The 21,879-nt window shown below is 39.6% G+C and overlaps 1 protein-coding gene and 1 non-coding gene across 6 annotated transcripts in view; one reads left to right on the forward strand and one right to left on the reverse strand.

Moving 5' to 3' along the window:
• Window positions 1–21,879, forward strand: part of ADAM22 (ADAM metallopeptidase domain 22) — a 245,465-nt gene that overhangs the window by 46,979 nt on the left and 176,607 nt on the right. The gene's annotated exons all lie outside the window — the stretch shown is intronic.
• Window positions 825–897, reverse strand: TRNAY-GUA (transfer RNA tyrosine (anticodon GUA)). The gene has a single exon. It is a non-coding gene; the product is annotated as a tRNA-Tyr (tRNA).

The raw sequence follows: 21,879 nt of genomic DNA on the forward strand, positions 1-21,879 counted from the left end.
ATGCAAGAAGCAAATATTCCACATGAACTATGGTTGGTTGTTATAGGATGTGAAACACATAACAGTAAAGAGAGAACCCATCTGTTTTTTTGTCGATGATATTTTAAAAAATTTATTTTGAATTATAGTTGATCAACAATGTCTCAGTTTCAGGTGGGTGTACTAGAAAGGGATTCAGTTACACACATATACATGTATCTATGTTCTTTTTTCAAATTCTTTTCCAATTTAGATTTTTAGAGATTATTGAGTAGAGCTCTCTGTGCTATACAGTAGATCTTTGTCGGTTATCTATTTTAAATATAGTAGAGTGTGTGCATTTGGAAGAGATTCTGCTGTCCAGCTATCAGATCTTAGGATGATCCAACTTGTAAATTTTGACTTTTTAAAATAGATTGTTTCCTTTTCATCTTCTTATATCAATAAAAGCAAAAAAATAGTTTCTCTCACTCTCTCATTCTTTTTTTTAAATTAAAATTCTTTTTATCAAAGTATAGTTGATTTACAATTTTTTTAAAATTTTATATATTTATTTAAATTGTAGGCTAATTGCTTTACAATATGGTGATGGTTTTGCCATACATTGACATGAATCAGTCATGGGTATACATGTGTCCCGCCATCCTGAACCCCCCTCCCACCTCTCTCTTACATCAGCTTTTTTTCCTACTTCACCAGGGCACTGGGGGTAGTGAAAAGTGAACTCGCTTAGTCGTGTCCGACTCTTTGTGACCCCATGGACTGTAGCCTGCCAGACTCCTCTGTCCATGGGATTTTCCAGACAAGAATACTGGAATGGGTTGCCATTTCCTTCTCCAGGGGATCTTCCTAACCCAGGGATCGAACCTGGGTCTCCTGCATTACAGGCAGACGCTTTACCGTCTGAGCCACCAGGGAAGCCCAAGGGGCAATAGGGACGATATCAAAGACTCAAACGTTACAGTAAATGGCGGTAAATGGGTTGCCCATGCAGATAGGAGGTGATGTAGAGCCAGGGTTTGGGGATGGGGATGTGGTGGGAGGAGAAACAGGAGAAAGCTCAGACAAGGAACACCCAAATTCTATTCAGATGGGCAAGTCCAGTCTTCTTTCATTTAGGGGAATCACATGCTTGCTTTCCACTGGGACTCTTGAATTTGCAATAAAACTGGGAATCATGATAAGTAAAAGGGCATGAATTCAACTGGAACTGAAGGTTAAGTTTGGAAGTCTCATTTACTTAACCATGTCCTATTTTCAGTGGTAAATAAGATGTTTACAGTGTGGATAAAAATAAGTGAGGAGGATAAGATTATAATTAAATGACGGTGTTATGTGATGATAATGAATAACATAAGAGATTTCTCACTGTTACTAGTAAATCTGTAACTATCTTGTTTAACATAATTCGTTATGGTAAATATTTGTTTATATATACATTTAATACAAATTATTGTGCAGAACACAAATCTGTGTTGAACAGTTCTTATCAATAATGGTCCTTACCTTCATTTTGTACACACACGTAGGTGTATATAAATATATGTGCACATATGTGTATACACAAGATGTATGCACACATATGTACATAACACATACGAATGCAGACATACATGTGTACATAATTCATATGTATACATGTGTGTTCATTTTTAAAACTTTAGTAAATGGTAAGAGTTCTTTCTTCATCTTCCTTCAATAGAAATGAGGGACTAAGTATCCTATTCTTAGGGAGCCTGTATTCTAGTCAGAAAAAGCAATGAACATGTTAACAAAGTAATTTTGGAGAGTGACAGTGCCATTAATAGCAGATGCCTGATGTGGAGGTGAGGATGCTGTCTGAGCAGTCTTTCCATCCATATCACTGTGATTATTGCTGTTTTTTTTTTTTTAATTTAAGAAGCAGTTGTTATCAGGCCATCTCTAAGAAGATGACATTTGACTGTAAGGGCAGAGAGAACAGTGGGTGTCAAGACCTGGAGGCAGGAGTAAGCTTAGTGTGTTTGAGAGACAGGAAGATGGCTTAGGAGATTGGAACAGGAGCCAAGAGGTTATTAAATGAGGTTGATGACGTGTGTGTTACTTGCTCAATCATGTCTGATTGTTTGTGACCCCAAGAACTGTAGCCTGCCAGGCTCCTCTGTCCATGGAATTCACCAGGCAAGAATACTGGAGCAGGTAGCCATTCCCTTCTCCAGGGGATCTTCCCAACCCAGGGATCAAACCCAGGTCTCCTGCATTGCAGGTGAATTCTTTACCATATGGGCCACCAGGGAAAAGTTTGATGGTAGAGAGAGACCCAAATCATGTAGGAAAGTAGAAGGATCCTCTTAGGCCATAGGAAAGACTTTGGATAATAGTCTAAGCAGACATAACTAATATTTTCTACACCATAAGTTGCATTATTCTATTTCCATACTGACTTATGATCCTTTATTCATCATACTTAGTTTTTGTATATATTACTATCTTCTCAAGGCAATCTTTTCTAAAGATCTGTTCATTAGTTATTGGGCCTACTACCACTATACTATTTATCATAGCTTTTTAAAGTGTTTTAACATCTAACATGGAAACCTCTCTTGTTAGTTGCATTTTGCAAAATTTCTTAAGATATTATCGCCTGTTCTTAGTTGGAAATTTAGGGTAATTTTGTCACTCTCTTTTTGGAATTTTAATTGACTGCCACTAAACCTATAATTTAATTTGAGAAAAGTGCACCTTTTATGGTACTAAATCTTTCTACCCATATCATTGTGATTGTTGTTGTTGTTTTTTAAATTTAAGCATCCTTTTTTTTTCTTTTTATTTATTTACTTTTATTGGAGGCTAATTACTTTAGAATATTATATTGGTTGGTTTTGCCATACATTGACATGAATCTGCCCCGGGTGTACATGTGTTCCCCTTCTTGAACCCCCCTCCCACCTCCCTCCTCCCCATATCCTCCCTCCGGGTCATCCCTGTGCACCAGCCCCGAGCATCCTGTATCATGTGTTGAACCTGGACTGGTGATTCATTTCACATATGATAATATACATGTTTCAATGCCATTCTCCCAAATCATCCCACCCTCACCTTCTCCCACAGAGTCCCAAAGACTGTTCTATACACCTGTGTCTCCTTTGCTGTCTCGTATACAGGGTTAAGGTTACCATCTTTCTAAATTCCATATATATGCGTTAGTATATTGTATTGGTGTTTTTCTTTCTGGCTTACTTCACTCTGTATGATAGGCTCCAATTTCATCCACCTCATTAGAACTGATTCAAATGTATTCTTTTTGATGGCTGAATCATACTCCATTGTGTATATGTACCAAAGCTTTCTTATCGTCTGCAGATGGACATCTAGGTTGCTTCCATGTCCTGGCTATTATAAACAGTGCTGCAATGAACATTGGAGTACATGTGTTTCTTTCAATTCTGGTTTCCTCAGTGTGTATGCCCAGGAGTGTCTTGCAGTAAAATTTAGTACTTTGGTTTTTATAGGTCTTACACATTTCATGTAGAACATATTCGTGGGAATGATGTTTTTTTGTTGCTACTGTGGAGATTTTTTCCATCATATTTTATAATTAACTACTGGTATCATTCTTAATATTGCTAATGGCTATTCATTGTTTCTTTGGGTTTTCTAGTTTAATAGTAACATGACTGGAAAATTATGAGAGCTTTCGTTTTCTTTCCGATGATAGTTATTACTGTTACACACTCTAGTGCTTTTTCTAGAAGTTCCTGAACTCTATTATTTGATGATAATAACATTTTTGTCTTGGTTCTTTTGGTCATAGGAGTATCCCTAGAATTTGTTGTTAAGCAGGATGTTGATTCTTGATTTTTGAGAGCTAGTCTTTATCATGGCATCCAGTCTGATCACTTCATGGCAAATAGATGGGGAAACAATGGAAACAGTGACAGACTTTATTTTTCTGCACTCCAAAATCACTGCAAATGATGACTGCAGCCATGAAATTAAAAGACACTTGCTCCTTAGAAGAAAAGCTATGACAAACCTAGATAGCATATTGAAAAACAGAGACATTACTTTACCAACAAAGGTCTGTCTAGTGAAAAGCTATGGTTTTTCCAGTAGTCATGTCTGGATGTGAGAGTTGGACTATAAAGAAAGCGAGTGTCGAAGACTCGATGCTTTTGAACTGTGGTTTGGAGAAGACTCTTGAGAGTCCCTTGGCTTTCGAGGAGATCAAACCAGTCAATCCTAAAGGAGACCAGTCCTGAATATTCACTGGAAGGACTGATGCTGAAGCTGAAGCTCCAATGCTTTGGCCACCTGATGTGAAGAGCTGACTCATTAGAAAAGACCCTGATGCTGGGAAAGATTGAAGGCAGGATTAGAAGGGGACGACATAGGATGAGATGGTTGGATGACATCACTGACTCAATGGACATGAGTTTGAGCAAGCTTCGGGAGATGGTGAAGGACACGGAAGCCTGGCATACTGCAGTCCGTGGGATAGCAAAGAGCTGGATATGATTGAGTGACTGCATAACAAAGTTTTCATCATGTTAGACCAGTATCCCATATCTTGTTTTTTTCCTTTTTTTTAAAGTAAAGAGTATTAGATTTTCTTGAATACCTTTTTAATGAATGCAATGAACTTACAGATTTTCTTAACTGACTTTTTGTGTTTTATTAATGTTTCCTGTTATGAGAAATTATTCTTGACCATAGAGGATAAACTCTACATTATTATGTTGGATAATTCATTGTTTCTGGCCTCTCTACTGGTGACTGTAAAAGGGAATCACACTTTCTGTTTTTATTTAAATTACCATGGCACAAGTCCCTGCTCGTTTTCCTGCTATAAATTGCCTCCATCTCCAAGTGTTTCTTTCCCTCAACTGTTTGTGAGATTTGTTCTCTACTCTTTTGTCTTGCCACTCTATTCTTGCCTCAGATAGAACCCCATGACAGCTGCTCTGCTGAGCACAGCTATCCTCCACAAGTGATGGCTGCTAACATCTGCCAGGAGTGGTCCCTCTAAGAACCCAGAAGCCCAAACCCATCGCAGTCCTTCTCGTGAAGGTCAGTGCTACCACCAGCTGCACAGAGACATATTCTGTGCTTAGAGTCAGGCAGAGCAAAAAGGAAGCTCTTTCTTTATCCTGTCCAAGGCACACCTTACATTCTATTTTCAGGTAAAAAGCAGTGGGGACATCCACTCTCAGAAGGTGAAATTGAACCCCTGCTTTCAGAGTTATGTTCTGACTTGACTCCCATGACTTGACAATAGCTTTCAAAGGATGGCTTATTCAACTTTAAACAATAGCCCATGTGACATACAGTCCAGAACACCAAATACATCTTTGTCACAGTCGTTCCTCCTGCATGAGGTGTAGAAAAGATCAGGATTGCACAGCCTTCCTGCTTTAACTCTGGCTCCTAATTTCCTCTGATGTTGTGCTTAGGCAAGGACAGATAGTTTTCAGGACTGGGGCAGGTTGACAAGCAACAGATGTGTGGTGGCTTAATTCTGCAATTAACACCTTGAGGTGAGTGTAATTGGTTTTCTTTACTGGTTCTAGATTTCCCCAGGGTTCTGAGAACTCTGAGTATATTTTAAGGGAACTTGCCCCTCCAAAAAGGGAAGGTTGCCCACTTACAAATTCTGGTTTCCATTTTAGAATGCTGCAACTATTTTTAAGGCAATTTCTAGCTTAAAATGATAAGATCCAGTTTTTTTCGGTACTCCATTACTAACTACTAAAATAGTTTTGCTGTTATATTGTTTAGAATTTTTGCATCAACTGTCATGAAACTAGCATTAGTCTTTTTTTTATATCAGAGATAAAAGCTATAAAAATGTTATTTTCACTTATAAAGTATTCCCTGAAACATTATCTTCCATAGTTTAGGAATCATACATATATATTTTAATGTTTTAAAGTCCTTATCTTTACCCTGACTGGTCCTGTAATACTTTTAATAAATAAGACATTGATAAACTATTTTTTGATGGATTGATGTATTCACCTACTTGTTTTTAAGCCAACTTTGGGAAATTACATTTTCCCAAATTGTAATTTTTATTTTAACGTAGTCAATTTTCCCCCTTGGCTGCACCATCCAGCTTGTGGGATCTTAGTTCCCACACCAAGGATTGAACCTAGGCCCCTGGTAGTGGAAGGGTAGACTACTAACCAGGGGAAAGCAGGGAATTGCCTAAGGGTGCTTTTTAGAAAATAATTTCTAAAATTTTGTCTGTACCTATTATATGATTTCTTTCTCAATACTACTTTTATTTATACTTATCAAATATAACTCAATATATACAGACTTTTAGAAACTAAACACTATGTTTAGAAACATATTTATTGTATAAAATTAAAGACTTTTCATAAAGTTTTTTACTGAGGTATTTTTGTTTGTCATAAAATTCAGCCATTTCAAGTTATACATTTTAATGATTTTTTAAAGTGACTTTACTGAATAGTGCAACCATCATCAAATGCAATGTCAGCTGTAAAACACTCTCCATCTCTCCCCAAATATCCCTTATTTCCATTTAATCTTAATTTGCATTCCTATCTCCATCTCTAGATAATGACTAATTTACTTTTTCTTTTGTAAATTTGCCTTTTTTGGACATTTCCTATAAAGGTGTGGTCTTGATCTGGTTTCATTTATTTGGCATGTTTCTGAAGTTCATCTGTGTTGAACTTCGTTCCTTTTTATTGTGGAGTTGTACTTCATTGTATAGATAGACCACACTGTATCTAGCCACTGCTGTTTCCAGTTTGGGACTATTATGAATAATGCTGCTGTGAACATTCACAGGCAGGTCTGTGTGGGTGTAGGTTTTCAATTCACTTCAGTTCAGTTCAGTTGCTCAGTCCTGTCTGATAGTTCACTGCCCCATGGACTGCAGTACACCAGGCCTCCCTGTCCATTACCAACTCCCAGAGTTTACTCAAACTCATGTCCATTGAGTCGGTGATGTCATCCAATCATCTCATCCTCTGTCGTCCCCTTCTTCTCCCGCCTTCAATCTTTCCCAGTATCAGGGTCTTTTCAAATGAGTCAGTTCTTCACATCAGGTGGCAAAAGTATTGGAGTTTCAGCTTCAGCATCAGTCCTTCCAATGAATACTCAGGACTGATTTCCTTTAGAATGGACTGGTTTTATCTCCTGCAGTCCAAGGGACTCTCAACAGTCTTCTCCAACACCAAAGTTCAAAAACATCAGTTCTTCAGTGCTCAGCTTTTTTATAGTCCAGCTCTCACATCCATACATGACAACTGGAAAAACCATAGCTTCGACTAGACGGACCTTGTTGGGAAAATAATGTCTCTGCTTTGTAATATGCTGTCTGGGTTAGTCATAGCTTTTCTTCCAAGGAGCAAGTGTCTTTTAATTTCATGTATGCAGTCATCAGTTGCAGTGATTTCGGAGTGTAAAAAAATAAAGTCTGTCACTGTTTCCATTGTTTCCCCATCTATTTGCCATGAAGTAATGGGTCCAGATGCTATGATCTTAGTTTTCTGAATGTTGAGTTTTAAGCCAACTTTTTCACTCTCCTCTTTCACTTTCATCAAGAGGCTCTTTAGTTCTTCTTCACTTTCTGTCATAAGTGTGGTGTCATCTGCATATCTGAGGTTATTGATATTTCTCCCGGCAATCTTGATTCCAACTTGTGTTTCCTCCAGCCCAGCGTTCCTCATGATGTACTCTGCATATAAGTTAAATAAGCAGGGTGACAATATACAGCCTTGACGTACTCCTTTTCCTATTTGGAACCAGCCTATTGTTCCATGTCCAGTTCTAACTGTTGCTTCCTGACCTGCATACAGGTTTCTCAAGAGGCAGGTCAGGTGGTCTGGTACTCCCATCTCTTTCAGAATTTTCCACAGTTGTGATCCACACAGTCAGAGGCTTTGGTGTAGCCAATAAAGCAGAAGTAGATGATTTTCTGGAACTCTCTTGCTTTTTCGATGATCCAGTGGATGTTGTCAATTTGATTTCTGGTTTCTCTGCCTTTTCTAAATCCAGCTTGAACATCCGGAAGTTCACATTTCACATACTGTAGAAGGCTGGCTTGGAGAAATTTGTGCATTACTTTACTAGTGTGTGAGATGAGTGCAATTGTGTGGTAGTTTGGGCATTCTTTGGCATTGCCTTTCTTAGGGATTAGAATGAAAACTGACCTTTTCCAGTCCTGTGGCCACTGCTGAGTTTTCCAGATTCACTGGCATATTGAGTGCAGCACTTTCACAGCATCATCTTTTAGGATTTGAAATAGCCCAACTGGAATTCCATCACCGCCACTAGCTTTGTTTGTAGTGGTGCTTCCCAAGGTCCACTTGATTTCGCATTCCAGGATGACTTGCTTAAGGTGAGTGAGCATACCATCGTGATTATCTGGGTCATGAAGATCTTTTTGTATAGTTCTGTGTATTCTTGCCACCTCTTCTTAAGATCTTCTGCTTCTGTTCGTTCCATACCATTTCTGTCCTTTATTGAGCCCATCTTTGCATGAAATGTTCCCTTGGTATATCTAATTTTCTTGAAGAGATTTCTAGTCTTTCCCATTCTGTTATTTTCCTCTATTTCTTTGCATTGATCACTGAGGAAGGCTTTCTTATCTCTCCTTCCTCTTCTCTGGAACTCTGTATTCAAATGGGTATATCTTTCCATTTCTCCTTTGCCTTTCACTTCTCTTCTTTTCACAGCTATTTGTAAGCCTCCTCAGACAACCATTTTGCCTTTTTTCATTTCTTTTTCTTGGGGATGGCCTTGATCCCTGCCTCTTGTACAATGTCAGGAACCTCTGTCCATAGTTCTTCAGGCACTCTGTCTATCAGATATAATCCCTTGAATCTATTTGTCACTTCTACTGTACAATCATAAGGGATTTTATTTAGGTCACACCTGAATGGTCTAGTGGTTTTCCCTGCTTTCTTCAATTTAAGTCTGAATTGGGCAATAAGGAGTTCATGGTCTGAGCCACAGTCTGCTCCTGGTCTTGTTTTTGCTGACTGTATAGAGCTTCTCCATCTTTGGCTGCAAAGAATATAATCAATCTGATTTCGTTATTGACCATCTGGTGATGTCCATGTGTAGAGTCATCTCCTGTGTTGTTGGAAGAGGGTGTTTGCTATGACCAGTGCATTCTCTAGGCAAAACTCTGTTAACCTTTGCCCTGCTTCATTCTGTACTCCAAGGCCAAATTTGCCTGTTACTCCAGGTATGTCTTGACTGGTTACTCTGTATTCCAGTCCCCTATAATGAAAATGACATCTTTTTTGGGTGTTAGTTCTAGAGGGTCTTGTAGGTCTTCATAGAACCAGTCAACTTCAGCTTCTTCAGTGTTACTGGTTGGGGCATAGGCTTGGATCACTGTGGTATTGAATGATTTGGCTTGGAAATGAACTGAGATCATTCTGTCATTTTTGCGATTGCATCCCAGTACTGCATTTCAGACTCTTTTGTTGACTATGATGGCTACTCCAGTTCTTCCAAGGAATTCTTGTCCACAGTAGTAGATATAATGGTCATCTGAGTTAAATTCACCCATTCCAGTCCATTTTAGTTCACTGATTCCTAAAATGTTGACGTTTACTCTTGTCATCTCCTGTTTGACCACTTCTAATTTGCCTTGATCAGGCTTCCCTGGTGGCTCAGATAGTAAAGCGTCTGCCTGCAATGTGGGAGACCTGGTTTCGATCCCTGGGTCGGAATGATCCCCTGGGGAAGGAAATGGCAACCCACTTCAGTACTCTTGTCTGGAAAATTACATGGATGAAGGAGCCTGGTAGGCTACAGTTCATGGGATTGCAAGAGTCAGACATGACTGAGCAACTTCACTACGTACCTAACATTCCAGGTTCCTATGCAATATTGCTCTTTACCAGCATCGGACTTTACTTCCATCACCAATCATATCCACAGCTGGGTGTTGTTTTCCCTTTGGATCTGTCTCTTCAGTCTTTCTGGAGTTATTTGTCCACTGATCTCCAGTAGCATATTGGAAACCTACTGACCTGGGGAATTCATCTTTCAGTGTCCTATCTTTTTGCCTTTTCATACTTTCATGGAGTTCTCAAGGCAAGAATACTGAAGTGGTTTGCCATTCCCTTCTTCAGTGGACATTTTGTCAGAACTCTCCACCATGACCTGTCCATCTTGGGTGGCCCTACACGCCATTGCTCGTAGTTTCATTGAGTTAGACAAGGCTGTGGTCCATGTGATCAGATTGGTTAGTTTTATGTGATTGTGGTTTTCAGTCTGTCTGCCCTCTGATGGAGAAGGATAAGAGACTTATGGAAGCTTCCTGATGGGAGAGACTGACTGAGGGGGAAACTGGGTCTTGTTTGACGGGCGGGGCCATGCTCAGTAAATCTTTAATACAATTTTCTGTTGATGTGTGGGTCTGAGTTCCCTCCCTGTTATTTACCTGGGGCCAAACTATGGTAAAGGTAATGAAGGTAATGGTGACCTCCTTCAAAAGGTCCCATGCGTACGCTGCTATACTCAGTGCCTCCAACCCTGCAGCAGGCCACCACCAACCCACGCCTCCGCCAGAGACTCCTGAACACTCACGGCCATGTCCGGGTCAGTCTTTTGTGGTGTCACTACACCTTTCTCCTGGGTCCTGGTGCGCACAAGTTTCTGTTTGAGCCCTCTAAGAGTCTGTTTCCCAGTCCTGTGTAAGTTCTGGCAGCTCTATGGTGGGGTTAATCATGACCTCCTCAAGAGGACTTATGCCATACTGAAGTCTGCTGCACCCAGAGCTCCTGCCCATGCTAAGTCCACTGCTGACCCATACCTCCACAGGAGATATTCAAACACAGTTCTGTCTCAGTCTTGTTGGGGTTTCTGGTTCCTGGTGCACACGAGGTCGGTTTGAGCCCTCTGAGCTCCTCTGGTGGGTATGGGGTTTGATTCTAAATGTGATTTCACCCCTCCTACCGTCTTGCTGGGGCTTCTCCTTTGCCCTTGGATGTGGTATATTTCCTCAAAGTCTCTCCAGCGCCACACAGTTGCCTCTCCTCAATTTCCTTAGGTGGAATTTACCTAGAAGTGGAATTTTTGAGTCCTATGGTCAGCTTATGTTCAATTGTTTTGAGAAAGGCTAAACTGTTTTCCAAAGTGGACTTGTGAGTTTTTAGGTTGTATAATAATAGCTGTTCTTCTATAAATTGTATTTCACAGGAGGAGTGGTTGTCAAATATAAATAGTTGCTCAGTTTCCAGGTTTTCTATTCCATGTCCATGGCATATCTGAAAAGAGGTTCATATTCTCATGATTATTATCTCGTGCTCTTTGGTTCATAATATAACTCTACCTTTGAAATATATATTGAGCTTTTGACACTTTTGTAGGAGTAGGTTTCTACCACTGGTATAATCCCCTAAGGAAATTTTATGTTAGACCTTACAGCTCGTATTTCATATCCTTTTGTTTATTCTGAGTTGAAAAGTGGTAGTTTTAAACTGAGAATCCTAAAACTAGACTTTAGAACTTCCTCTCACAGGCAGAAAGTCACCTGGGTTCAGCCCAGGGTGGCCTTGGTTGTTAGTAGGACAGCTGCAAAGCCCATAGCAAAGGGGAACTGGGTTGCAAAGCACAGCAAAGTCCATTGGGTGTGTCTGACAAAGAGCAAGAAAATGTTCCAACGCAGAGACCAATCGTAAAGCTAAGACCTAGAAGCTGTTTTGGAAGGGGCATCTGGAAGGAATCTCAGAAGGACCCTAGAGACTGGAAACTTTTATAGCAGGGGTTCCCAACCCGTGGGCCATGGACCACTACTAGTCTGTGGCCTGTTAGAAACAAAGCCACACAGAAGGAGGTGAGCAGTGGGCAAGTGAGAGAAGCTTCATTTGTATTTACAGCTGCTGCCTTTCACTCACATTACTTCCTGAGCTATGTCTTCTGTCAGATCAGCTGCAGCATTAGATTCTCATAGGAGCACCAACCCTACTGTGAACTGGGCAAGCAAAAGATCTAGATTGCATGCTCCTTAGTTGTAGGAAAACAAGCTCAGGGGTCCCACTGATTCTGCAGTATGGTGAGTTGTATAATTATTTCATTATATATCGTATGTAATAATAATAGAAATAAAGTGCACAATAAATGTAATGTGCTTGAATCATCCCAAAATCATCCCCTCCCCCACTCCACCTCTGGAAAAATTGTCTTTTATGAAACTGGTCCCTGGTGCTAAAAAGTTTGGGAACCACTGTTTTATGGGGTTCAGAAGGCCAAACTCTTGGGTGAGGAGCTGTGCAAGGCTCAAGTCAGCCCTTTTATAAGGAGCTGTCAGAGCCAAGCTGAGGAGTTAAGTCCCAGTACTTCTTCTTATTAAACTGGTCTATTTAAGCTTTCTATTCCTGGTTGGCATTTTAAAGTACAGCCTTAGTGCACACACATTGTCTTTCATCTGTTTTAAAAAAATATGACCTTGGGTTGTTTTTAGTATTACCTGCATTTTAACTAGGGGAATCTGGAGATTTCAGCACACTTGTGAGAATATATTTAATTTATAAATAAAATAATTGCAGAATTATTCAGTATAACCAAGAATGTGATTGTTAGTCCTTCAAGGAAAATACCATATCAATGCTATTTTATAGTTAAAATGATTAATGTATATTTTTGTATTACAGATTTGTTAGATGAGCTGAAAATGTAATTCACTAGATACATTAAATCCTCTTAATGTACAACAGTGAAACTTGTAACATTTATGCATAGTTGCATAGATATTCTTGTGTACTTTTACAGTGATTAGGAGACACACTGAAGATTAAATTATCAGAGCTCACTGCTGATTTTCTCCCAGGTGCCAAATTATTGAACTCTGTTAAATTATCTAGCAGTGATTGTGGCATAGCCCACTAACAGGGAACTTTGTCAGCAGGTATAGCAAATTTGATTCCCTAGGTTTATTTAATATAATTAGAGGAACCTGGTGGGCTACAGTTCATGGGGTCACCATGAACAGTTGGACACAGCTGAAGCGACTTAGCACACATACAGCACACACTCAGAAGTTTATGTGATTGTTAAAATATTGGGTGAACAAAATCTTTGCAATTTACTTGGATACTTATTCTGTAATAGCAGTATTTGTTTTATAATAAAGACTGTGTCTTAGAGTGAGGTGTAAGGTACTTGCTTGCCCAGGTGAACTATCTGCATAGAACTTGTTTGTTGCTCTTTATCTCTGAGATACTTTCTCACATATACAAAAAATATCTATCAATCGGTTGTCACACCCTGTGAACGTAGGTATATTTTCTCATGCTTCAGCGGTTCGCATATGTTCTCAGCCAATGAGATCTGATATGGGAGATGTACTGGATACTCATGTCCTGTGAGTGTTAACTGTAACCATTCTCAGACAGAGAGTTACATCTTTGTGTATCCAGAGGACCAGTGTGGACTGGGTGCAATCTTATATATTGTCCATACTTACCCATTATACAGTTTTATGTCCTATATGTGTGTGGGTGTGTACTCAGTTGCTCAGTCCTGTCCAACTCTTTGTGACCCCATGTACTGTGGCCCACCATCCTCTCCTGTCCATGAAGTTTTCCAGGCAAAAGTACTGGAGCGAGTTACCATTTCTTACTCCAGGGGATTTTCCTGACCCAAGGATTGAACCCATGTCTCCTGTGTCTCCTGCATTGGCAGGCAGATTCTTTACTGCTGAACCATGTGAGAAGCCCATCCCCTCTATATGCATCCCTGAACATAAAGTACATCTTTTTTTCTTTAAAATATTTTGAACATAGGATATACTTGTGGATTTTTATGTATTCAGTGTTTATAATCAATCACAGTCATTAGTATTTGTGATACTCAAATTGTTCCAAAGTTGGATGGTGGGAACCCTTTCATTTTGGTTCCTATGTCCTTGGCACACAACCCCATTAATCTTTAAGTGCTTCTTTGCCTTTTGGTCCAACAAGAAAAACTTCTTCCCTCTGGGACAGTCAGGTTCACTTTTTACTTTTGAACTGATTTCTGTTTTTTAATAGCCTGATCCTTATCTTCATTTTGCTAATTATAAATATCATCATCTTATTATATAAAAAAGTCCAAGATTGACAGCTATCATTATTCTTATTTTAATCAGAGTTTGAGCCAACACATGAATAAATGACAAAAGCATTTCAGTTACTTGCCTTTTGGGGTATTATTTTACACATAACAAATTAAATGAAATATAGAAAGAAAAGAAAGACTTCCCTGGTGGCTCAGATGGTAAAAGCAAACCTCAGATAAAACTTCCTTAAGAATGTTATAGTAATAAACCATAAGGAGGTGATATGAGGTGATAATCAGGATTTTAAAGTAACATTAAAATTCTGAGGGAATAAGTTCTTAATATCTTTAAGGTTGAAGGAATCAATTAAAACAGAGCTATGTTTGTTTTCCTACCCACTAGTGAAATCTCCATGTCTTTTTCTCTTCCAACCAAAAGATTTGGTTAGAAATTGTAAACCCTAAAAAGATTCAACTCAGATAAATGATATTGGTGTTCAGGGTACTCTTGACCATGTGGAGGAAACAAATATCTATCCTGTGATCTGTACTGCAAGATGATCAAAGTTGATTCTAGTGGTATCAATTCGGGAAGGAATGAAAGATCTTGCCCAGTACGGGACTTTTGATAAAACTTCACACACAAAAAATGGTATTTTGTTCTGAGTATTCATCTGTGTAAAACTTTGCTAGGGCAGGGATTATCTAAAGCAGAAAGAAGGGACAGAACAATGATATGATAATGGGAACGTGCCTTGGGGCAGATTTGTATAAAGTTTGGGGGGCTGGAGAACTAGGAGATTAAACTGTTTTATTAGGTTGGGTCTGACAAGTATGTCTAAGTGATTTCTTGATTGCCACACTATCTGAACTTTTTCTGGTTGGCAGTGGAGGACTGTCAGTATTTTTAAGTGATTAAATCATAAATTCAGAAAGATATTTTTAGTAGTAGCTCGGAAATTTTATTAATCATGAAGACAAAAACCTGGTGTGTTTTGAGTTAACTAATAAGCTCCCTTAAGTAGTGGTTTTGATTCTCAAAGTATTTCCTTAATCCCATAGGTAGTATTAGTTTTTAGGCCTACCGTAGTGCTGATTTTACTTATTCATATTATGAAATTGTTTTCCTATAGCACATTTTGATAATGAATTAGTTAGGATGCTTTGGGTTAAAAATGATGGAAAAAAAATCTGACTCAATGAGTCTTACATAATAGGAGATTCTGGTCTCACATAGCTATTAGTACAGAGGTTGGGCAGTCCCAGGTGTGACTTCAGCTCTGTTACTTTGCCATTCTCACGCCCAGAGGAGATGGAAAGATCTAACTGTTGGGATCCAGGAAGGCTTTTACTGAAATTTCCAAAGTCTTATTGGGCAGAACTGAGTCAAACCTCCTGTTAAACCAATCCCTGGCAGAAGGAAAAGTTTCTCTGTGATGAGTTGATAATAATCAGGATTACTCCCCCTGTCGTATGGGAGAAGAGAGAATCTCTGACCCATTCAGGGTTTTGAGAGCTAGTGGCACATGGAGTAGCTATTGAGAGGTAGCCAACAGAGTCTGCCAAAGAGAACCTTGGATGAAGGTGACCTTCAAAGAATAGATTAGAGTGCTTTTGCAGTGCTGAGGCTGAGTTCATTCCACAGACTTGCTGACATGAGAACCCACTGATCTTCCTTTTATACTTTTTCCAAGAAGGACTGCCTTTACCAAAAAAATAATGAGTCAATTCTTATTGAATTTTATTCATTGACTTTTGTAATCCCATGTACATCTTCTTCTTGTTCATATCTAATGAGACCCTATAATAAATTGCTTTAACTTTTTTTCATTTTAGTAACTTTTGCTGTAAGAAGGTGAATCATCAGATTAGATCTATCAAATGTCAGGTTTCTCCAAGAAAGCTCTAGGCATGCTGTGAAATTCAGCTCTGCAGCTGCCCAACTCTGAACCCCAACCTGAGCTATCACTTTCCTCTGTAGGAGAATCAGTGTGCCTCAGGCTGTTCCAGCCCTTGCTTTACCCTTTCCATTATCTTACCCTTCAACTGCAGTCTGTCCTGCCCCCTGCTGGGAGTCATTCAGCTACCATAGTTCTGTTAAGAACTTGTTCTCTGATAAATTATTTCATGATAAAGTGTTGCCTGGTTCTAGTTCCCTTCTTAGTCCATATATGTGACTTTTCAGAGGTGTTTCCGTCTGTTTGGAGTAACTCCAAGGATTGATTCTAAAAGGTGTATTTCAGGCCAGTTAGGATGACACAGATATACTTGGTTATTACTCTTGAGAGACCCTTGGACTGCAAGGAGATCAAGCCAGTGAATCATAAAGGAAATCCGTCCTGAATATTCACTGGAAAGATTGAAGCTGAAGCTGAAACTCCAGTACTTTGGCCAGCTGATGTGAAGAACTGACTCATTGGAAAAGACCCTGATGCTGGGAAAGATTGAAGGTGGGAGGAGAAGGGTTGAGGATGAGATGGTTTGATGGCATCATCGTCTCAATGGGGATGAGTTTGAGTAGGCTCCAGGATGTGGTGATGGACAGGGAAGCCTGGCGTACTGCAGTCCACGGGGTAGCAAAGAGTCAGACATGACTGAGCAACTGAACTGAACTGAGGATGACACAGAAGCATTTTAAGCACTGCATGTCTTTTCATTTTCACTGTGCAGAAAGCATGATATGCATAGAACTTGCCTTATTCAAAGGATGATTTGAACCTATGAACCCAGATTTACACTAGACTTCACTGAGATTCTGAACACTTAAGCAATTATCATTTAGAGAAAGAACAAAATAAAACCATCTTAATAATTGAAAGCTTCAAAGTTTTCTGATATAAATAACACACTAAAAAACACACTCTTCTTTTTACAAAAACTATTTTGAGTAGTTTTAATTAATTCAGTTCCATAATGAAAATAATTGGATGTCATTCTTCAACCACACTTCATTGCAGAGATCAGATATCCTGTTGTCACTTGAATAATTCTTTCCCCCCATTTCTTTCTGCTTCTCTGGATCCAGTTTTGATGTGGATCATATCTCTGTTTTAAAAATATTTTTTTCTGACTCTGGTCCCACCCCAATTCCTCTTCTAAAGCTTGTGGCTCAGATTGTAACAGACAATGAAGCTTAATAGAGGTCACAGAAAATCCCAGTTCTCACTTTGCTATGTACCTTGCATTTAAAGTGCAGAATCACACGAACTTCCCAATTAAAATTTATCATGTGAATAAATATTCTTCAAAGGCAAAGTGGTGAAATGGCTTTGAAACAAGCCTCTGGCAGTGGTTTTGTAGAGGTCTTTTAGTTAACTAGTAACACATGGCCATGGATATGAGTACCAGACGATTTTAGAGAAACAGCAGATGTGGCTTTACTCCTCCCTCTGCAGAAAGGATCTTGGAAATCACAATGACTAGATGGAGAGGCCTAGGGTTTTCCCTGAAGTATATGGCTGATGGCTACTGGGCAGTGTCCAGAAGGGCTCTCCTTTTTATACCCGAAAGGTCTCCTCACAGATACTCCTTCAAGGACATGTTAGCTTTTGTGATAGGTTATCTCCGTCATACAAATTAATACAAAGTTTCTAATTAATGTCTTCCTCATTACCAGTTTTCCTAGCCCAGTGAGCTCAACTCTGGCTGCATATTACAATGACTTGGGGATTTATAAAAACTGCAATACCTGGGTCCCAAACCTCAAATAGCAGTTTCCTAGTTTGGTCCCTGGAGCAACATCATCCACAGGATCCTCATCCAGACCTACTGAATCAGAACTTCTGGTGGGGTGGGACTCAGAAAACTGTTTTAACAAGCTCTCTGGGTAATTCTGATGTGTGTTCAAGTTTGAGAACCACTAGTGTATTTTTCCCAGGATATCAGTTTCTTCTCATGATCTTAATATAGTCCAGATCCCAACCCTGCGTTTGTGTGGCACTCACTTTCTTACGTGTATTACAAGAGGAGCTTTGTTTTTTGTTCAAAATTCATTTAAAACTGTTCTCACTCATATCATAATAAAGACAGCATCTTGTGGATAAATCTTGTTAAAAACTAAGATGGTTTTTTGTTGTTGTTGATTTTTTCAGTATGCTTGGTTATTACAGATTAGGTCAAAGAAGACTTCCTACTGTGAAGCTTCCTGTGACGCTTGCTCTGACCTGAGGTGTTGTATTCTTGAGCTGGAAAATTGTGATTTGGTTCACGTGGTGAACTCAGCCGGTCACCATGGTTTATTTTGCAGGTCCCTAAATCCCGTGGACAGAGGCGCCTGGTGGGCTACAGTCCGTGGGGTCTCAATGAGTTGGACACCGCTATGAGTGACTAAGCAGCAGCAGCATTAGTAATAAGGACACAGCCATGACGCAAAGTTATTCAGGATTTTGGATGCAGTAGTAGGCATGACTTTCCAGAATTTCACACTATGATAAGGGAGAGAAAAGGCAGCACAGCAGGTAACCTTGGATAGCAGATCATACTGGTTGACTGGTTAGTACACTGTGCTTCCTAAAGGAAATACTATTGGGACTTGAGGGATCGATGCAAAAGTTCGTATAGAAAAAGATTTCTCTTATAAATTCTAGGGTAGTGGGTATTTTGTATTTACTGTGCCAGTTGTAGGTGTTTGTTTAAATGGTGCCTGTACCAACAGAAGCAACATTGACAAGTGGTTAGCCGCAAAGATTTTGCAGCTGGACTTCCTAGGTTTAGAAACTATGCCCCTAACTAACTGTGTGTCCTCAGGCAAGTCAGTTAACTGCTCAGTGCATGGATTTCTCTACCTGTAAAACAGGAATGGGAGCAGTACTTTCTCATAGGGTGGTTGACAGGTTAAATGGGTAAATGCGTATGAAGCACCCAGAACAGCACCTGGCTATGGAGGTGTTCAGTAAATGTTATCTATCATTGGCTAACAGAGGCACTGTCCTTTACTGTCCTTTACTCAGAGTACTCTAAGTCCAGCTGTCTTGAAGGGACTGGCTAACTTTGAAACCTTTAGAACAAAAAGGGAACCAGGTACTGAGATTATTATTGGAGTTTTTTTTTTTCTTAAAGTTAATTTTAACTGTGCTGGGCCTTTACTGCTTCATGGGTTATTCTCCAGTTGTGGTGGTCCAGCTTCTCCTTGTGGTGGCTTCTCTTGTTGTGGAGCATGGGTTCTAGGACTCGCAGACTCAGTAGTTGTGGCTGCCAGTCTCTAGAGCACAGGCTCAGTAGTTGTGGTTCATGGGCTTAGTCGCTCCACGGCATGTGGGCTGTTCCCAGATCAGGGCCCAAACCCGTGTCTCCTGCTTTGGCAGGGGGATTCTTTACCAATGAGCCGCTAGGGAAGCCCTCTTTCCTTTTTCTTTTTTAATGCGTATATAACAATATTTTATCAAAAATTTCAAAGCCTAGTTACTATTTATTAACTTGGTGATGTCACTGAACATATTTAAATAATGGAAATTAATAGTTCTGAATCCCTTCTGTGCAATTCTGAAACCCCAGAAGCTCTGAAAATGAAAAGATTTTATGTATTTCCAGAAACTCATTTGGCCTTAGAAATCTCACTCTAACATACACATACTAGTTTTGTATTGCTGCTGTCATGATTTACCCTAAATTTAGCAGCTTAAAGCAACACAAATTGATTATTTCACAGTTTCCCTGAGTCTGAAGTCCAGCTCAGCTGGATTCGCCGCTTAGAGTCTCACAGGCCTTGGTTAAGGTATCATTTAGGCTATGCTCCTTCCTGGAGGCTTTGGGGAAGAATTTACTTCAAGCGTTTTTAGATTGTTGGCAAAATTCAGTTCCTTGAGATTATAGGATTGAGGTTCTCACTTGCTTGCTGGCCATTGGCCACAGACTGTTCTTCTAGAGGCTGCCCACATTAATTGGCTAGTGGCCCCCTTTCTCCATCTTCCAAAGCAACAGTGGCCAGTCAGGTGCCTCTCTCTGACCTCCACTTCTGTTTCATCCTTTCTTTGCCATTCTCTTCCACCATCCCACTCTGACTGACGTGTCTGCCTCTCTCTTCTTTTAAGGGTTTCTGTGATTACATGGAGCTGCCCTGGGATAATCTCTGTATTTTAAAGTCAACTGATAAGTAACTTTAAGTTCATCTGCAAAATCTCTTTGTGCAGTACCTAGATTAGTAGTGTTGACCCTTAAACAATATGGGATTGAACTGCTCAGGCAGATTTTTTCCCAATAAATATGCAGTTTGCCCTTTATGTATCTGTGGGTTTCCTATTTGTGGAACTCACCACCAGGAATTGAAATTTCCATCTGCAGTTGGTTGAACCTGAGGATGTGAAACTTGTGACTATGGAGAGACTGCCACATTCGTTGTACTATAGAATTTTATGTAAAAGACTTGAGCACCTGTGGATTTTAGTACATGTGGAGGTTCCTGGAACCAATCCCCTGAAGAGATGATTGTGTTTGATTGATTGATCAGAGAATGAGAATCTTGCAGGGGTGGAAATCTTGAAAACTGTGCCTATCTCGATGCATCAGTTCAGTTCAGTATAGTCGCTCAGTCGTGTCCGACTTTTTTGCAACTCTGTGGACTGCAGCACGCCAGGCTTCCCTGTCCATAAACAACTCCCAGAGTTTACCCCAACTCATGTCCATTGAATCGGTGATGCCATTCAACCATCTCATCTTCTGTCATCCCCTTCTCCTCCCGCCTTCAGTCTTTCCAAGCATCAGGGTCTTTTCCAAGGAGTCAGTTCTTCATATCAGGCAGCCAAAGTTTTGGAGTTTCAGCTTCAGCATCAGTCCTTCCAATGAATATTCAGGGCTCATTTCCTTTAGGATGGACTGGTTTGATCTCCTTGCAGCCCAAGGGACTCTCAAGAGTCTTCTCCAATACCACTGTTCAAAAATATCAATTCTTTGGAGCTCAGCTTTCTTTATAGTCCAACTCTCACATCCATACATGACTACTGGAAAAGTCATAGCTTTGACTAGACGGACCTTTGTTGGCAAAGTAATGTCTCTGCTTTTTGACATGCTGTCTAGGTTGGTCATAGCTTTTCTTCCAAGGAGCAAGTGACTTTTAATTTCATGGCTGTAGTCACCATCTGCAGTGATTTTGGAGCCCAAGAAAATAAGGTCTGCCACTGTTTCCATTGTTTCCCCATCTATTGGCCATAAAGTGATGGGACCAGATGCCATGATCTTAGTTTTCTGAATATTGTAATTTTGTGTCTTAGTTTTCTGAATCTCAATGCATAAGACTACTTAATAGTCTTTACTGATCCCACTTAGTGTGAATCTCATTTGGTCCAGGAATCAGAGACATACCTTGGAGATATTGTGGGTTTAGTTCCAAACCATTGTAGTAAATCTAATACCAAAATAAAGCCAGTCATAAACTTTTTTGGTTTCCCATTACCTCTAAAAGTTATATTTACATTGTCTGTAGTCTGCTCAGTGTATAATAGTATTAAGTATAAAAAACAGTGTGCATACCTTAATTTAAATTATTGCTGCTGGAAAAATGGCACCAATAGTCTTGCTCAACACAGGGTTAGCACAAACATTCAATTTGTAAAGTGCGTTATCTGGGAAGCATGATAAAATGAGATATGCCTGTATCTATATGCTTGATAAAGGGTGTTGTCCTTGATCCTTCGATTCTGCTGGGAGCAGTATGTAATATATGATCTATGCACATTGTTAACTTTCTAAAATTAAAACATTTCTAAACTCCAGAATACATCTGGCCTCAAGGGTTCTTGAAGGGATTGTGAATGTGTTATAAAAAGCTACAGGTAAAAGATTTTTTAAGGCATTTATATTTTATTTATATTTTAAACTATTATGAAATGGTGCCTGCATAACACTTATTCTTGAGAAAAGGGATATTACTGTGTTCTCCAGACTCACACTAAA

Source organism: Moschus berezovskii, chromosome 3 (genome assembly GCF_049115385.1).
Source record: "Moschus berezovskii isolate FMDL1 chromosome 3, NW_MosBer_1.0, whole genome shotgun sequence".
In the NCBI taxonomy this organism is placed as follows: Eukaryota; Metazoa; Chordata; class Mammalia; order Artiodactyla; family Moschidae; genus Moschus; species Moschus berezovskii.